The sequence below is a fragment of the Schistocerca americana genome, chromosome 2 (assembly GCF_021461395.2).
Source record: "Schistocerca americana isolate TAMUIC-IGC-003095 chromosome 2, iqSchAmer2.1, whole genome shotgun sequence".
In the NCBI taxonomy this organism is placed as follows: domain Eukaryota; kingdom Metazoa; phylum Arthropoda; class Insecta; order Orthoptera; family Acrididae; genus Schistocerca; species Schistocerca americana.
Genome location: NC_060120.1, coordinates 820,648,020 through 820,666,250, shown reverse-complemented (window position 1 = coordinate 820,666,250; position 18,231 = coordinate 820,648,020).

The following is an 18,231-nucleotide window of genomic DNA, read 5'->3' as shown; positions in this document are numbered from 1 at the left end:
TATTTCCATCATTGCTTCCCCGATGTACAGATTGAAGAGTAGGGGCGAAAGCTACAGCCTTGACTTACACCCTTCTTAATACGAGCACTTCGTTCTTGATCGTCCACTCTTATTATTCCCTCTTCGTTGTTGTACATATTGAATATGACCCGTCTCTCCCTATAGCTTACCCCTACTTTTTTCAGAATCTCGAACAGCTTGCACCATTTTATATTGTCGAACGCTTTTTCCAGGTCGACAAAACCTATGAAAGTGTCTTGATTTTTCTTTAGCCTTGCTTCCATTATTAGCCGTAACGTCAGAATTGCCTCTCTCGTCCCTTTACTTTTCCTAAAGCCAAACTGATCGTCACCTAGCGCATACTCAATTTTCTTTTCCATTCTTCTGTATATTATTCTTGTAAGCAGCTTCGATGCATGAGCTGTTAAGCTGATTGTGCGATAATTCTCGCACTTGTCAGCGCTTGTCGTCTTCGGAATTGTGTGGCTGATGCTTTTTCGAAAGTCAGATGGTATACCGTCAGACTCATATATTCTACACAGCAACGTGAATAGTCGTTTTGTTGCCGCATCCCCCAATTAATTTAGAAATTCTCATGGAATGTTATCTATCCCTTCTGCCTTATTTGACCGTAAGTCCTCCAAAGCTCTTTTAAATTCCGATTCTAATACTGGATCCCCTATCTCTTCTAAATCGACATCTCTTTCTTCTTCTATCACATCAGACAAATCTTCACCCTCATAGAGGCTTTCAATGTATTCTTTCCACCTATCTGCTCTCTCCCCTGCATTTAACAGTGGAATTCCCGTTGCACTCTTAATGCTACCACCGTTGCTTTTAATGTCACCAAAGGTTGTTTTGACTTTCCTGTATGCTGAGTCTGTCCTTATGACAATCATACCTTTTTCGATGTCTTCACATTTTTCCTGCAGCCATTTCGTCTTAGCTTCCCTGCACTTCCATTTCATTCCTCAGCGACTTGTATTTCTGTATTCCTGATTTTCCCGGAACATGTTTGTACTTCCTCCTTTCATCAATCAACTGAAGTATTTCTTCTGTTACCCATGGTTTTTCGCAGCTACCTTCTTTGTACCTATGTTTTACTTCCCAACTTCTGTGATGGCCCTTTTTAGAGATGTCCATTCCTCTTCAACTGTACTGCCTACTGCGCTATTCCTTATTGCTGTATCTATAGCGTTAGAGAACTTCAAACGTATCTCGTCATTCCTTAGTTCTTCCGTATCCCACTTCTTTGCGCGTTGATTCTTCCTGACTAATGTCTTGAACTTCAGCCTACTCTTCATCACTACTATATTGTGATCTGAGTCGATATCTGCTCCTGGGTACGCCTTACAATCCAGTATCTGATTTTGCAATCTCTGTCTGACCATGATGTAATCTAACTGAAATCTTCCCGTATCTCCCGGCCTTTTCCAAGTATAACTCCTCCTCTTGTGATTCGTGAACTGGGTATTCGCTATTACTAGCTGAAACTTGTTACAGAACTCAGTTAGTCTTTGTCCTCTTTCATTCCTTGTTCCAATCCCATATTCTCCTGTAACCTTTTCTTCTACTCCTTCCCCTACAACGGCATTCCAGTCGCCCATGACTATTAGATTTTCGTCCCCCTTTACATACTGCATTACCCTTTCAATATCCTCATATACTTTCTCTATCTGTTCATCTTCAGCTTGCGGCGTCGGCATGTATACCTGAACTATCGTTGTCGGTGTTGGTCTGCTGTCAATTCTGATTAGAACAACCCGGTCACTGAGCTGTTCACAGTAACACACCCTCTGCCCTACCTTCCTATTCATAACGAATCCTACACCTGTTATACCATTTTCTGCTGCTGTTGATATTACCCGACACTCATCTGACCAGAAATCCTTGTCTTCCTTCCACTTCACTGACCCCTACTATATCTAGATTGAGCCTTTGCATTTCCCTTTTCAGATTTTCTAGTTTCCCTACCACGTTCAAGCTTCTGACATTCCACGCCCCGACTCGTAGAACGTTATCCTTTCGTTGATTATTCAATCTTTTTCTCATGGTAACCTCCCCCTTGGCAGTCCCCTCCCAGAGATCCGAATGGGGTACTATTCCGGAATCTTTTGCCAATGGAGAGAACATCATGACACTTCTTCAAATACAGGCCACATGTCCTGTGGATACACGTTACGTGTCTTTAATGCAGTGGTTTCCATTGCCTTCTGCATCCTCATGTCGTTGATGATTGCTGATTCTTCCACCTTTAGGGGCAATTTCCCACCCCTAGGACAAGAGGGTGCCCTGAACCTCTATCCGCTCTTCCGCCCTCTTTGACAAGGCCGTTGGAAGAATGAGGCTGACTTCTTATGCCGGAAGTCTTCGGCCGCCGATGCTGGTTATTTATCAAAATTTAGGCAGTGGCGGGGATCTAACCCGGGACCTAAGACGTTTTGATTATGAATCAAAGACGGTACCCCCCCCCCCCCATTTTTTTTTTAAATCTCATTTTGTTCGTTGCATCTGCTCGGGACGGACGTCGTAAGACATCCGTTCGTTGTTGATCGATTAGCTCAGTTTTTTTTATTACAGAGGGCTGCTAACCCTCTGACCGAACACGCTGAGCTACCGTGCCGGCATCCCTAGACCACGGGTTCATTCGACTCTGTTTATAAGCCAATTATTAAGACATAATCCTGCTGCAATCCTCGTCTTTCCTGGTACTTTTGGTTGTCGTGTTGCTGGTCGGGTGGAAGGGAATTGATTAGGTGGCTGGTTGGTTCGTCAGCCGTCTGTAGGTCGGGCTGCAAACCGGCTGTTTAGTGTTACGCTTGGCTGTCTGTCTCACCTAAACTGTGGTTAGATTTTCATCCCCAGGCCGACCCTGGGAACATTTCTGAGCACCACTGTTTGTTGTTTGTGATCGTCATTTTATTTGGTCGCAGGTACTGTGCCAGGCCTTCAGCTATGCATTAGTATTGTTTTATGTTTAGTATATGGCCTTCAGCCGAACTTCATAAAAACTTTAAGATTAGACCTTCAGCTGTGTTTCATTTACAGTTCTTGTTGCTCTGTATTTTGGCCTTCAGCTACGTTTGTTTTAGAATCTGGCTTTAATACGTAAATCCTTGTCTGTAAGGTTCCTCTTTAATTATTTTGAATTCTTGAAACAGCTTTCAGCAGTGTTCTGTGAATGTTTATCTTAAGGTTGTCTTTAATTATTCTTGAAATTGCTTGTGCCTTCAGCCCACAAGATACTTCAAGTTTTCTTGAGATGTTTTTCTGTTGTTCTGTGTAAAGGCTTATCCTCAAGGTCTCTAATTTATTATGTAAAGAAATTTTTTTTAATTGAGCTTTCAGTCGAAGAATTAACTCGAATTTTCCTTAATATGGCCTTTAGCCGGAATTTATAAATGCTTGGCTGTTAAAGAACTTTCTTAGCTGATCTGAAATATTATTTCGGCCTTTAGCCGAGAAGATATTGTAATTTTACTTAATTAAGGCCTTCAGCCGTTACTCTAAATCCTGGTGTTTTAAAAGCAATCATTTAAACTCAATCTGGAGAAGTTAGTTGGGCCCTCAGCCGTGAATTGATCTTTGTTGTTTTAAAGAGAAAACTGTGCACTGGTTTAAGGAATAAAGTTGTGTGTGTTCTTGAATAACTGACAGTAACTAAACTTGGCCCCTTTCCAAAACCTCATCCGCTCTGTCCTGCGACACCAGATTTCAGTCATGTTCGTCAAATATATGCAAGCATTATTCTGCTTTCAAGCAATAATTAAGAAAAATTAGGTTGGCATTGTGGTTCTTCACTATTTTATATAATGTGGTATATATATGTGTAAAAATCTTTTATATTGTATACGCCAGATTGGGCATAAAATACGAAAGGTTTTGTTTATAGTCATTCATAATAACTTTGAACTTTTAATTGTTAATTTTATAAAATTTCAATGTAGTTTTGTTAAGAACATATAAATAGGGGAGCAGAAGGCTGAGAGGAGGCTCAGTTGGAGACAGCTCACAGACGCGACCATTATGTCACACGTCAGGGTAATAATTTAATTGTTGTACTGCGTTGGCTTAGTGACCATGTAGCCTGTTATGTGGAGTGGGCTCCCACTAAGAACAAGTTGTGCAGCTTATCATTAATAAACGACTATGAAACGACTTGGTACCTGGATTATTTCATGGAATTCGCGTAACTAGATCCAGTTTGCAGGTGAAATGGACCGGGACAACGACTTCAGCAGCAGCATCAGGAGCCAGATTACTGAACTAAGATATGTATAAGCAATGAACTAAACTTCACATGTCATTGCAGAACTAATTACTAAAATGTAATGTTTGGAAACTATTCTAACAGTAAACGTATGTACTCGTCTCAAAGTTATCTTTGAATGGTGGAGGCCAGAGTGATCAGTAACAAAGACACCCCCATGATCACACGTTCTTGATGCCATAGTAACAGAAGCATAACAACAAACTTTTCAAATTCTCTTTTTAATCAAATAATTTTTCAATGATTATTTTTGTTGCATTTTTGCCATAATTACAGTCTCCTTTGCAATTCGTTACACGAACTTACGCACCGAACTAATATTTATTTCGTATGAAATATCCTGCGTTCAGGTCAGGCCTGAACAAGACACTGGGCTGACCAGACAAAATAGCAGTTTGGGCACTTTGAAATGCAGGGGAGTTGTAGAACTGGTATCAGGTGGTCATGTGACCTCTACTGCTCACTTAAGTGGCAGTGAAGTGGCGTGTTTGTGCCAGACGGTTGTATGAATCAAGGCAGTAAGATATGTGGAGACGCTAAAGAATGACAAGAAGGAGCTATCGCGTCTGGAAATGTTCGTGATGGCACAGCGAATACAGCTGCCAGACTTTGAGGTGTATCCAACTGGTGTACAAGAAATGGTGTACCACTCTCAGCCATGTGACACAGCTTAGAAACAATATGGAGAATCGTCAGTGAAAATAAATTTCAAACACAGCAGGAATTACTGCTGTCAGTGAATGCAGGATAAACTCAATGATTTTCTTGCGAACATCGGGAAGGGAAGAGCACGACGGAACGTCAAAATAGTCCCGCCTCCGTAGCTGAATGGTCTGATGAGCTCTGACCTTTTCCTCCCACCAGAGCTCGTAGTGGGCCTACTTATCCCGCCCCCCCCCCGCCCCCCCCCCCCCGCCCCCAAAGCCGTCCGAGGATTTGGGAGTTGGACATTATCGGCAGCCGTCGATGTTAATGTGGTGTCAGCGCCAGACACCACACTTGCTAGGTGGTAGCCTTTATATCGGCCGCGGTCCATTAGTATACGTCGGACCCGCGTGTCGCCACTGTCAGTGATCGCAGACCGAGCGCCACCATACGGCAGGTCTAGAGAGACTTACTAGCACTCGCTCCAGTTGTACAGCCGACTTTGCAAGGAAAGGTTCACTGACAACTACGCTCTCATTTACCGAGACGATAGCTGGCATAGCCTTCAGCTACATTTGCTACGACCTAGCAAGGCGCCGTATTCAGTTGATAATTTATCTTAAAGCTTGTACAGTAACGAGAGATGTTCGACAATTGTGGATTAAAGTTAAGTATTATATCAACTGCGTACTTTATTTGCAATTCTCAAGATATTGTCCTGTTCCAGACCTCACACCCGTCAGCGTGTAATTAAACGCGTGCATTTCGGCCTCCTCTAGAAAAACAGTGTTGGCTCTTCTGCCAACACTACAGTTAAATTGTGAGTTATTGTTTTTTACCCAGATTCTTACAGCCCGCCTTCAGGGCGTCCTCCCTCAAGTCATATCTATAGATCAAACGTGCTTTGGTGGTGACAGTAACATCCAGACAACGATCGGCGATTATCACATCATAGCCCCGTCAGCGACCTTTTGCATTCACGGTCCCTTAGTGGTGGTGGACTTTGACCACGCTCTTTGATACAGTGAGTCATGACGTTCTAGAGAAAGTGCTGCAATGGATGGCCTTCCCCCACAGAGTTATACACATCGTCTTGCGACTCCTCCGAGGTTCCATGTCGCGACTGCTGGTCCATGGCCGTGCGGCTGGCTATGTTACTGTCATGCGATTGGTCTGCCGGGGGTTTCCGCTGTTGATGCTTATTTGCGCCATTACCCTTGAGCCACTGTTACACGGTTTCCGGATGCGGCTGACTGGGATCACAGTGAGAGGGCATGCTTTCATCTGCCGTGCGTACGCGGATGACCTAATGTTCTTGGTTCTATAGGGGGGATGATGTACGAGAGGAAGACGTGTGAATCTGACCAAGTCTGGTGCTACGTTCGTTGGAAGAGTTATTCCAGCACCTCCTGCGAGAATTAGGTCTAATAAAAAAGGTGCATTTTGTTAACAAAAAATGGTTCAAATGGCTCTAAGCTCTATACAACTTAACATCTGAGGTCATCAGTCCCCTAGACTTAGAACTACTTAAACCTAACCTAAGTACATCACACACATAGATGCCAGAGGCAGGATTCGACCGTATCAGCCTCGTGGTTCCGGACTGAAGCGCCTAGAACCGCTCGGCCACAGCGGCCGGCTTTTGTTAACACTCACTTGGCTTCACGGCTACTCGATTTGGCACAGATATTGTCGAAGACAAAGGCAATAGCACACAGGCTGCAGGCAACTACGACACGCTAACTTTTTCTTCTCGAGTCGGTGGCCTCGGTACTGTCAACGACCATGCAAGAGCAGTTGCCCTTAATGTGATTACGGTGGTTAAATCATGGACGCACCACCGAACCGGATTAACGGGACGCCTGATTTATGAACTGGCCCCTACTTCCTGATTAGCGCCCATTGCTGTAGCACACATTTCTGCCTCCCCCACTCACATATTTGGACCTTTTCCATCGAATAAAGTTACGTCCATACCGACTTGCTTTGTACCAGGAACCCCAAGGCACGTGATATTTATCGCCTAAAGACGAGAGACGATAATCGGAATGTCGTGGAAAGCCGATATCCTACGGAGTTCTGTCCACCATGCACTCCACGACACCAACGCTCGTGCTACCTGGTATCTGGTTGTTAAAGGAAAATACATGACACAACCTCGTCTGCCTGTCATTAACATGACAGATTCGGCAGTTTGCCTCCATTGTCACATGCTTGACACGGATGAACGTCGACTGGTATGTGGATCTTCTGCAGAGGTGTGGCTGCTGATTCTTCTACGTACCGGTCCCCATGCCATTGCACAAAAGTCAATCCTGCTCCCAGATAAGAGCCTTTCCCGATGTACGAAGACCAATGCTGTGAACTGAATAAATGGCTGATCAATCTTTTGGTGAAGGAGATGAGAACTTAATTTTTGGATCTTCTTGCAAGTTAACTTTACGTTTCTCACACACAGTTCGAGATACCGTCATTACTACGCTAACTCTTTGGGCAGCGCCTTCTCGGACCCACCCTGCAGCTATTGTGTCCCGAGTGTAGAAGGTGATTTCACTGTAAATCCGTAATACCAGGACTCGGACCAATTTACCAGCAAAGTACAATTTTCTACGAAGAGATGTGCCTGAAACATGTTTGATTGAATTGAGATTCAGAGTACATCTGCCCACAATTTGACGGCGCGTTGATTCCATTTTGTTTGTTTTGGCGGGAGGGCGTTTTCACTTTCATTTATGTTTTTTTTTGTTATTGATGCTAATTGCACATGATTATTTTTCACCTGGAAGGCTCCCTCCTTGATCTCAATTGTTATTTTGGCCATTATCCCTCATAATGTATGAACCTACTGCACGTTTTTCCCTGTACATTTCTTTTTATAAATATAAAAAGTAAAAATGAAGTTTATTGCAAAACGAAAGCGGTTAAGGCGGCCACCCGCGAAAAAAGGCGAGGACACGGACTTAAAAAATAGAAAAAAAGGAAAAAGAAAGTGGATAGTGTGGGTGACTCCCATATGCAGGACCCATGATCAGTTTCCAATACTGTTAGGGATCTTTTTCCTTTCGTGGGAGATGAAAAGACCCTTATTATTTCTTTGTTCCCTAGTTTCTCCTCAATTATTTGATTATGTGGCGATGTATGACAAGAGAAGAAACTTTATTTATAAGAAAAGGTAACTATTTAATGAAAGACAATATTCACTAGAGATCCAACGAATACAGGGTGAATAAAAAAGAATCATCCGATTTGGCACGTCTATATTTCTGAAACTAATAAACATATACAATTAATTTTGTTTTTTGATGAATGGAAAATTCAAAAAGGCTTTTTTCCATAGCTTCTCATAGGTGTACAATATGCCCACCTCAAGATGTACAGCATATGTCAATGTGGTATACACATTGTTCCCACACTGCAATGAGTATGTCTCGTTGCAGCTTCCACGGCTGTTATGTGATATCTCAGTTCATTCATTCTTGTTGGTAATGGAGGCACGTAAAGAGAGTCTTTTATAAACCCCCACAAGAAATAATCAAATACAGTCAGGTTCGGCGACCCTGGAGTTCAGTAACGTAGGGCTGGACCAAATTACTGGTCCAGCGCGACCAATCCATCGTTCAGTAATCGTTTGATTTAAAAATTCCGGCACTTTCAGATACCAGTGTGGCGGTGCCCCATCGTCTTCGTAAATGCCGTCGTTCGAATCAGTCTCCAACTGTGGGAAAAGAAAGTTCTCAAGCAAATCGAGATATGTGCTTCCTGTAACAGTGTTCTCGGCAAAGAAAAATGGACCATACACCTTTTCCCGTAAAACTGCACAAAACACACTAATTTTTTGAGAGTCCTTCTCATGTTGTACAACTTCATGTGGTTATTTCGTACCCCATACACATTATGACGGTTCACCTTTCCATTTAAATGGAATGTTGCCTCATCACTAAACACACCTTGCCAAGAACGAAATCATAGAACTCCACACGTTGTTGTTTGCCACCTTCACGAAGAGCTTGCAGTAGCTGAATTTTATATGTTTTCATGTGTAGACGCCGACGCAACGCAGGCCAGACGGACATTGGGGGCATGTTGAGCTGTTGATTTGCTACGGTGAGTGGATTTCTGCAGACTCCTTGTGAAACTACGGGGGATGCGTTCGACGTCTTGTCAGACACTCGGGGACGATAGGGCTATTTGCCTTTTCACAAGGAATCTGTTTCTCGGAATTGTTCACGCTGTCGTCTATTGACCTGTGCTGTAGGAAGATCTACACCATACCTAGTACGAAAGTCTCGCTGAACAATTATTACTGACCCGCACTGCGCAAAACGTAGAACACGAAACGCTTTCTATTGTCTCGACACCATTTTTACTAGAACTGAAGTGTGCGCACACTGCTGCTACCTAGCGGGAGTCCCTGAAAAACTCGATAGTTTGCTCTTTCCAACAGTACGTTGGTCGCGCACGTATCTCAAATGACGTAATACACTCCTGGAAATTGAAATAAGAACACCGTGAATTCATTGTCCCAGGAAGGGGAAACTTTATTGACACATTCCTGGGGTCAGATACATCACATGATCACACTGACAGAACCACAGCAAATAGACACAGGCAACAGAGCATGCACAATGTCGGCACTAGTACAGTGTATATCCACCTTTCGCAGCAATGCAGGCTGCTATTCTCCCATGGAGACGATCGTAGAGATGCTGGATGTAGTCCTGTGGAACGGCTTGCCATGCCATTTCTACCTGGCGCCTCAGTTGGACCAGCGTTCGTGCTGGACGTGCAGACCGCGTGAGACGACGCTTCATCCAGTCCCAAACATGCTCAATGGGGGACAGACCCGGAGATCTTGCTGGCCAGGGTAGTTGACTTACACCTTCTAGAGCACGTTGGGTGGCACGGGATACATGCGGACGTGCATTGTCCTGTTGGAACAGCAAGTTCCCTTGCCGGTCTAGGAATGGTAGAACGATGGGTTCGATGACGGTTTGGATGTACCGTGCACTATTCAGTGTCCCCTCGACGATCACCAGTGGTGTACGGCCAGTGTAGGAGATCGCTCCCCACACCATGATGCCGGGTGTTGGCCCTGTGTGCCTCGGTCGTGTGCAGTCCTGATCGTGGCGCTCACCTGCACGGCGCCAAACACGCATACGACCATCATTGGCACCAAGGCAGAAGCGACTCTCATCGCTGAAGACGACACGTCTCCATTCGTCCCTCCATTCACGCCTGTCGCGACACCACTGGAGGCGGGCTGCACGATGTTGGGGCGTGAGCGGAAGACGGCCTAACGGTGTGCGGGACCGCAGCCCAGCTTCATGGAGACGGTTGCGAATGGTCCTCGCCGATGCCCCAGGAGCAACAGTGTCCCTAATTTGCTGGGAAGTGGCGGTGCGGTCCCCCACGGCACTGCGTAGGATCCTACGGTCTTGGCGTGCATCCGTGCGTCGCTGCGGTCCGGTCCCAGGTCGACGGGCACGTGCACCTTCCGCCGACCACTGGCGACAACATCGATGTACTGTGGAGACCTCACGCCCCACGTGTTGAGCAACTCGGCGGTACGTCCACCCGGCCTCCCGCATGCCCACTATACGCCCTCGCTCAAAGTCCGTCAACTGCACATACGGTTCACGTCCACGCTGTCGCGGCATGCTACCAGTGTTAAAGACTGCGATGGAGCTCCGTATGCCACGGCAAACTGGCTGACACTGACGGGTGCGGTGCACAAATGCTGCGCAGCTAGCGCCATTCGACGGCCAACACCGCGGTTCCTGGTGTGTCCGCTGTGCCGTGCGTGTGATCATTGCTTGTACGGCCCTCTCGCAGTGTCCGGAGCAAGTATGGTGGGTCTGACACACCGGTGTCAATGTGTTCTTTTTTCCATTTCCAGGAGTGTATGTATGACTTTTTTAAAAATCGGATGATTCTTTTTGATACACGCTGTATAACAGATACGTCAGTATTGCCAGAAACGGTATAGGCAGTAGATGTAAAGTTGCTGAAAAATGTAAAAGTACTGTAGGCTTTTGTCAGCTACTTGTTAACTTGTCTCTTGTCACTGCAAGCTCAAGATGAGCAGATCTAAGTTGTGTAATACTTAAATGTTTGCTGGAAAAATGTCATTTATATCAAAACATTTTGTGTAGTCCAACATTAACTCAAGGCACCATCATGTCTCCTTATCATTTATTCAGTTTACGTTGTGATTTATGTATGTTTCGTTGAAAAAAAAATTGACACGCGAGATTGACGGCGGATTGTTCGGACACAGTTTCTGTTCTATAGCTTTTTTTTGTTTACGAATCGGAACTCCCTGAGATACCTAACTTGATCATTTTCCTGCTGTACGCAGAATTTTATAGCGTCAATTATTTGAGTCGGATCGGTCAATTTTCCCGAATAATGACGTCTACGAGCCTACTTATTGACTGTGCATAACACAAATGACTGTGAAAAAATCCAGAGGTGAACTATATCTGTTAATAAGAATCATAGAAACTTCGAGGAGCTGCACTGAAGCGTGGTATTTATATGCAAACTTGCCATCGTGAATGTAGGTTGGCTCCATGTGGCGACTGTTATAATAGCCTCAGTTGCATAATTTGTAAATTGCTAAATTAATGTAGCACCTTTGTCAAGCCTTTACGATAACCCCCTCATTGTGAGAGAGGGTGTTTTAAAAACGCCACAGAGGGCTGGTGCGAGGTGCGTTCAGCCTCGTGAGGCCAATGATTGTGGTGGAGCTACTCGACCGATTAGTAGCGTTTCCAAGGCCAACATATCCGACAACAACCGGCGGAGCGGTATGCTAACCCTCTGTGCCTTTATACGTCATTGGGAGAGGATGACAAGACGGTCGACCGGGTCCTACTGGCCCGTCTAGAGCAGAACGTGTCATGTTACCTTTTTACCTTGCCTCACGGAAGGTCACTGCTCAGAGTAGCATAGCTACACGTCTTCAGTTGGCCAAACAACAGAGAAACTGACAATACACTAGATGATTGGGGCCGTGTAGTGTAGTGCAGTCCGAAGGATCGTGATTTGTCCTAAGACTGGAGTGACGAATAAAAATTTGTCCAAGGCCGGGGTTCGAAACCAGGTCTCCGGCTCACTAGGATTAACCTAGGCCACTTCCTCCTCAAACAAAATTCTCATTTCCGCCTCTGCCGACTTATTATTCCCCATAAATTCGATCAGTGCTCAAGTGTACTGAAAAAAGTAATTGCGCTTCGAATGATATGTGTGATCGATTCTGAGATGCTGTTGCAATACAGTTAGAGAGCCTCTGCAAAGCTGTTCGAGCTTAAGAGGATACAAAGTGAGCTGAGGCGTGAATGGGAATTTGGATCGAGGAGGGAGGTGTGCTATGGTAGTTCCTGCAGTTGGGCAAAGCCGCTGTATCAAGTTAGCGCATCCGCCTAGTGAGTCAGAGACACGGGTTCGAATGCCAGCCTTGGCACAAATTATCATTCGTTGCTTTAGTCTGCGTATGTACATCGTAAATGAAACATACTGACAGATTAAAACTGTGTACCGAACCAAGACTCGAAATTTGAACCTTTTCCTTTCGAAGATAAGTGCTCTAGCGACTAAGTTAACCAAGTACAACTAACGACCCGTCCTCACAGCCTTTTGTTTAAAAACAATTGAGTGAAGGCATCAACAACAAACTTCAATGGTTGTCATGTCACGTCCGCTACGACCAAATACAACGAACAATAACGAACAAAATGAAGGAAAAAGAAGTCATAGAGCACTTGCCTGCGAGAAGCAAAGGTCACGAGTTCTAAACGCGGTCCGGCACAAAATTTTAATCTGCCAAGAAGTTTCGTATCAGCCCACCCTCCACTGAATGCCGTCAAATGCACCAACGAGGCATTTAACCCGCAGAGTGTAGTTGAGGCCAACAGTGGTTCTGCAACGTTTTTCGTAGCATGACTTGGGTTCACTCATTCAAGTTACCGTGAACAAGAGCCAGGATATTTATTTCAACTTTCTTGGTGATCAAGTGTGCCACTTTCTTCCACATCTTCTTCATTAAGTTGTGGTCACTCACATCCACCAAAATGTCAATAGCCATGAGTAATTCGTAACAAAGTCGCGTGTGCACTACGAGCGACATATATCGAATGCTTCAGTGTCGAGGCGACGAATTTGGATGTTTTTCCTGCATACCTGTGGGAATGTCATATAACGGTAAAAGTAGTGACTGACTCAATCTGTCTTGATATCTAGTGAAAGTACACTTCCATGGCTGAAATTAATTCATCGAATGTGTACAGTGGAAAAGTGCTGACCATTTCCTTCAGTTCATAATGCGTTCTTCTGTGCTCTATGATGTAAACGTATCAACATTGAGGCGTTCGATATACACTGAAGAACCAAAGAAACTGGTACACCTGCCTAATATCGTGTAGGGCCCCCGCAAGCATGCAGAAATGCTGCAACACGACGTGGCATGGACTAATGTTTGAAGTAGTACTGGAGGGAATTGACACCATGAATCCTGCAGGGCTGTCCATAGATCCGTAAGAGTAGGAGCACGTTGCAAGGCTTCCCATATATGCTAGATAATGTTCATGTCTGGGGAGTTTGGTGGCCAGTGGAAGGGTTTAAATTCAGAAGAGTGTTCATGGAACCACTCTGTACTAATCTAGGATGTGTGGGATGTCGCATTGTCCTGTTGGAATTGCCCTAGTCCGTCGGAATCCACAATGGACATGAATGGATGGAGGTGATTATACAGGATGCTTACCCCTACCTGTCAGCTGTCGGAGTCGTATCTAGACGTATCAGCGGTCCCATATCACTCCAACTGCACACGCCCCACGCCATTACGGAGCGTTCACCAGCTTGAACAGTCCCCTGCTCACATGCAGGGTCCATAGTCGTGAGGTTGTATCCATACCCATAAGCGTCCATCCGCTCGATACAATTTGAAACGAGATTCGTCTGACCAGGCAACATTCTTCGATTCATGAACATTCCAATGACGGTATTGACGGGTCCAGGTGAGGAGTAAAGCTTCGTGTCGTGCAGTAATTAAGGGTACAAGAGCGGGCCTTCGGCTCCGAAAGCTCATATCGGTGATGTTTCATTTAACGGTTCGCACACTGACACTTGTTGATAGCTAGCCCAGCATTAAAATCTGCAGCAGTTTGCGGAAGGGTTGTTCTTCTGTCACGTTGAACTATTCGTTCGTCTTTGCTGCCGCTCTTGCAGCGATGCCGGAGATTTAATGTTTTACCGGATTACTGATATTCACGGTACACTTGTCAATTGGTCGTACGGGAAAATCTACACTTCATCGCTACCTCGGGAACGCTGTGTCCCATCGCTCTTGCGCCGACTATAACATCATGGTCAAACTTACTTAAATCTTGATAACGTGCTATTGTAGCAGCAGTAACCGATCTAAAAACTGCGCCCGAGACTTGTCTTATGTAGGCGGTGCCGATCGCAGCGCCGTATTCTGCCTGTTTACATATCTCTGTATTTGTAAACGCATGCCTATACCAGTTTCTTTGACGCCTCAGTGTACATCACTCCTCCGTAGCGCACACACGAGTTCGATACCCAGACTTGTTCCAAGTTACCAAACCATGTTCACAGGGCTGCGCGCATATCGTTGACTCTTGGCATACAACTCGTATATCAAGAACAATACTGTGGGTACACAGAACGCAAGTACGGTACTCGAAAGAAGTCTCGGCGTTGTTCATTATGAGCTGTAGGTGGAACACTGAGTAGCACAGTAAATGGTTCAAATGGCTCTGAGCACTATGGGACTTAACTTCTAAGGTCATCAGTCCCCTAGAACTTAGAACTACTTAAACCTAACTAACCTAAAGACAACACGCACATCCATGCCCGAGGGAGGATTCGAACATGCGACCGTAGCGGTCGCGCGGTTCCAGACTGTAGCGCCTAGAACCGCTCGGCCAACCCGGCCGGCCAGCACAGTAAATATTGCAATGTATGTTGCATTGGGCGTCTTATAAATAACAGCCGCATCAAAAGGTCCGACCATCATTCGAGAACAAGTGGTCCTCTGCTAGGCGTATTCGCTACCCTTATTTCGAGTCGGAAGAAGCTCATTGGCGCCCTGTGATCGTAGAAGCTATCTTGTTCATATGAATTTAAAAAAATAATAATAATAAAAACCGGAACACGGTGGAATTATCGGAAAAGGTTGGAAATTCAATTCGAGGCAGATCCGACGACCTTCCTGGCCAATGTAGGGTTTGAAAAACACGATGAAATGCAGTAAAAACTCTAGCCGTATGTGGGCAGGTACCATCTTGCTGAAATGTAAGCCCAGAATGAATTGCCGGCCCGGGTGGCCGAGCGGTTCTAGGCGCTACAGTCTGGAACCGCACGACCGCTACGGTCGCAGGTTCGAATCCTGCCTCGGGCATGGATGTGTGTGATGTCCTTAGGTTAGTTAGGCTTAAGTAATTCTAAGTTCTAGGGGACTGATGACCTCAGAAGTTAAGTCCCATAGTGCTCACAAGGGAACCTCCCCATCGCACCCCCCCTCAGATTTAGTTATAAGTTGGCACAGTGGATAGACCTTGAAAAACTGAACACAGATCGATCGAGAAAACCGGAAGAAGTTGTGTGGAACTAAGAAATAATAAGCAAAATATACAAACTGAGTAGTCCATGCGCAAGATATGCCACATCAAGCACAGCATGAGCTCAAGAGCGCTGTGGTCCCGCGGTTAGCGTGAGCAGCTCCGGAGCGAGAGGTCATTGATTCAAGTCTTTCTTCGAGTGAAAGTTTTACTTGCTTTATTTTCGCAAAGTTATGATCTGTCCGTTCGTTCGTTGACGTCTCTGTTAACTGTAATAAGTTTAGTGTCTGTGTTTTGCGACCGCACCGCAAAACTGTGCGTTAGTAGACGAAAGGACGTGCCTCTCCAATCGGAACCGAAAACATTTGATCGCAAGGTCATAGGTCAACCGATTCCTCCACAGAAAAACACGTCGGATATATTCTATACGACACTGGTGACGACATGTGCGTCACATGACAGGAATATGTTGTCGACCCACCTAAGTTGTACACTTGGCGAATGGGTAAAAAGATTCTTCTACCTTGCCCGATTTAGGTTTTCTTGCGGATATGATAATCACTCCCAAAAAAGTGATGAAAACATAAGAGTTTGTCACATAAACTGAAAATAAAAAATTAAACTTTTCACTCTAGGTAAGATTTGAACCAGGGACCTTTCGTTCCGCATTTGCTCACGCTAACCACGGGACTACGGCGCTCCTAAGCTCATACAGTCCTTGATGTTAATTATCTAGCGCATAAACTACTCAGTTTGTATATTTTGCTTATTTTTTCTTAGTTCCAGACGACTTCTTCCTGTTTTCTCGATCGATCTGCGTTCAGTTCTTCAAGGCCTATCCACTGTGCCAACTTATAACTAAATCTGAGGGGGGTGCGATGGGGAGGTTCCCTTGTCAGAGCCATTTGAATCAGAATGACTTGCCATGAAGGGCTACAAAACGGAGCACTGAATATCCTGCTATGAAATGAAATAGCACCGCAGGCAATCATTCGTGTTTGTCAGGCCATACCAAGGTGACAATCAGGTTGCTATTTCGCCACTGTCTGGGGCATCTCGAGACATTTATTCGCTGGTCATCAGGGCTCATTTCGAAGGGGGACTCATCACTGGAGGTAAATGTACTCCAGTCAGTGAGATTCCAGACCCTGACAATCAGCGAAGACCATCTGGAAACGCCCTGGACAGTGATGGGATACCAACCTGGACGTCACCCGTCATACAGCATGACAACCAGGAGTTATGGTGTGGGGTGGCATTTCATTTCATAGCAACCTCTGGTTGTCATCCGTGGCGCCCTTACATCACAGCTGTACGCCGGCAGTATCCTACACTCCGTTTTGTTGTTGCCCTTAGTGACAAGCCTTTCTGACTTACATTTCAGCACGATAATGGCCGAATCCTGCCTCGGGCATGGTTGTGTGTGAGGTTAGTTAGGTTTAAGTAATTCTCAGTTCTATGGGACTGATGACCTCAGTGCTCAGAGCCATTTTTGATAATGGCCGCTCGCACATGGCGAGATTCTATTGCTTGTCTCTGATCCGCCAAACCCTACCATGACCAGTAAGGTTGCCGGATCTGTCTCCAATTGAGAACGTTTGGAGCATTATGGACAGGGCCTGAACCAGCTCGGAATTATGACGATCTAACGCGCAAATTGGACGGAATTTGGCACTATATCCCTGAACCGAACGTCCAACAACTCTGTCAATCAATACCAAGACGAATAACTGCTTGCAAAAGGGCCAGAGGTGGACCACTGTGTTATTGTCGTCTTGCTCTTGAATAAATTATCCATTTTTTCTGAAACTGTAATCATTTGTTTGTACATGCGCGTTACATCCATCACTTTCGGGATTATTCCTTGGCAGTGCGTCGGTTTCTAGTCCTCCGCCCCGCAGGATGGCACAGCAGACCAGCTGATTTTGTGATCGCGGCGGACGCCCACACGGCACCGGTGCCCCGTACGGGCGCAGCTCAGAACCCAAAGCGCGCGGCGGCGCACGCGACCGTACGTGACTGCACTAACGAACGGGCCGGATCAATGGCTCGCGCCCATCGCGCTGATTACGGCTAACGGACGTGAAAGAGAAAGGAGCTAACAGGCGAGCCAAACAAAGCCGTTTAAAGCCCGCGGATCACACGAGATTCCAGCGGATGCCCCGCCCATTGTCCTGCACGTCAGGGGCGCGCAGCCAATTTACAGGCCGTGTGTCGGACGCCTGCCACCTGCGTGGGCGGCAGGCGCGCCGAAATGCATGCCGCGTCGGCGGCCCAAGAGTCCCGCCGCCCGCCCCTCGGCTCGCGTGCTCCACTTCCGCCGTCCGCATCGGCGCGTAAACAAGTTATTGGCGGGACGCAGCCGGCGCCGGAAGGCACCCAATAACAGAGTCCGGTATTGGTTCGGTCGGTGCACTGTGGGCGGTCGAACTACCGCAGTCTCGCGAGGAAAAGATTTTAACAAAATCCTGTGCTCTTCCTCTTCCTACGGAGGCTGCCTTTTACCCGCATAAACTGCACGTGTGCCAAATGACTTGTGTCGATGTAAGGCATTACACATGACTGTCGCCGTAAAGGCACGTTTGAGTTTGGGATTTGTGTCGGTACAAGTAAGCGCGACATGCGTACGCGTCTCTGGGACATGTTTCGCGATTTATATGAGCGTCCTAATTGCAAGTCATACGTGTCAGTGCGTTCAGTGGTGCACAGTTGTTCGCAATTCGGGATGGCTTC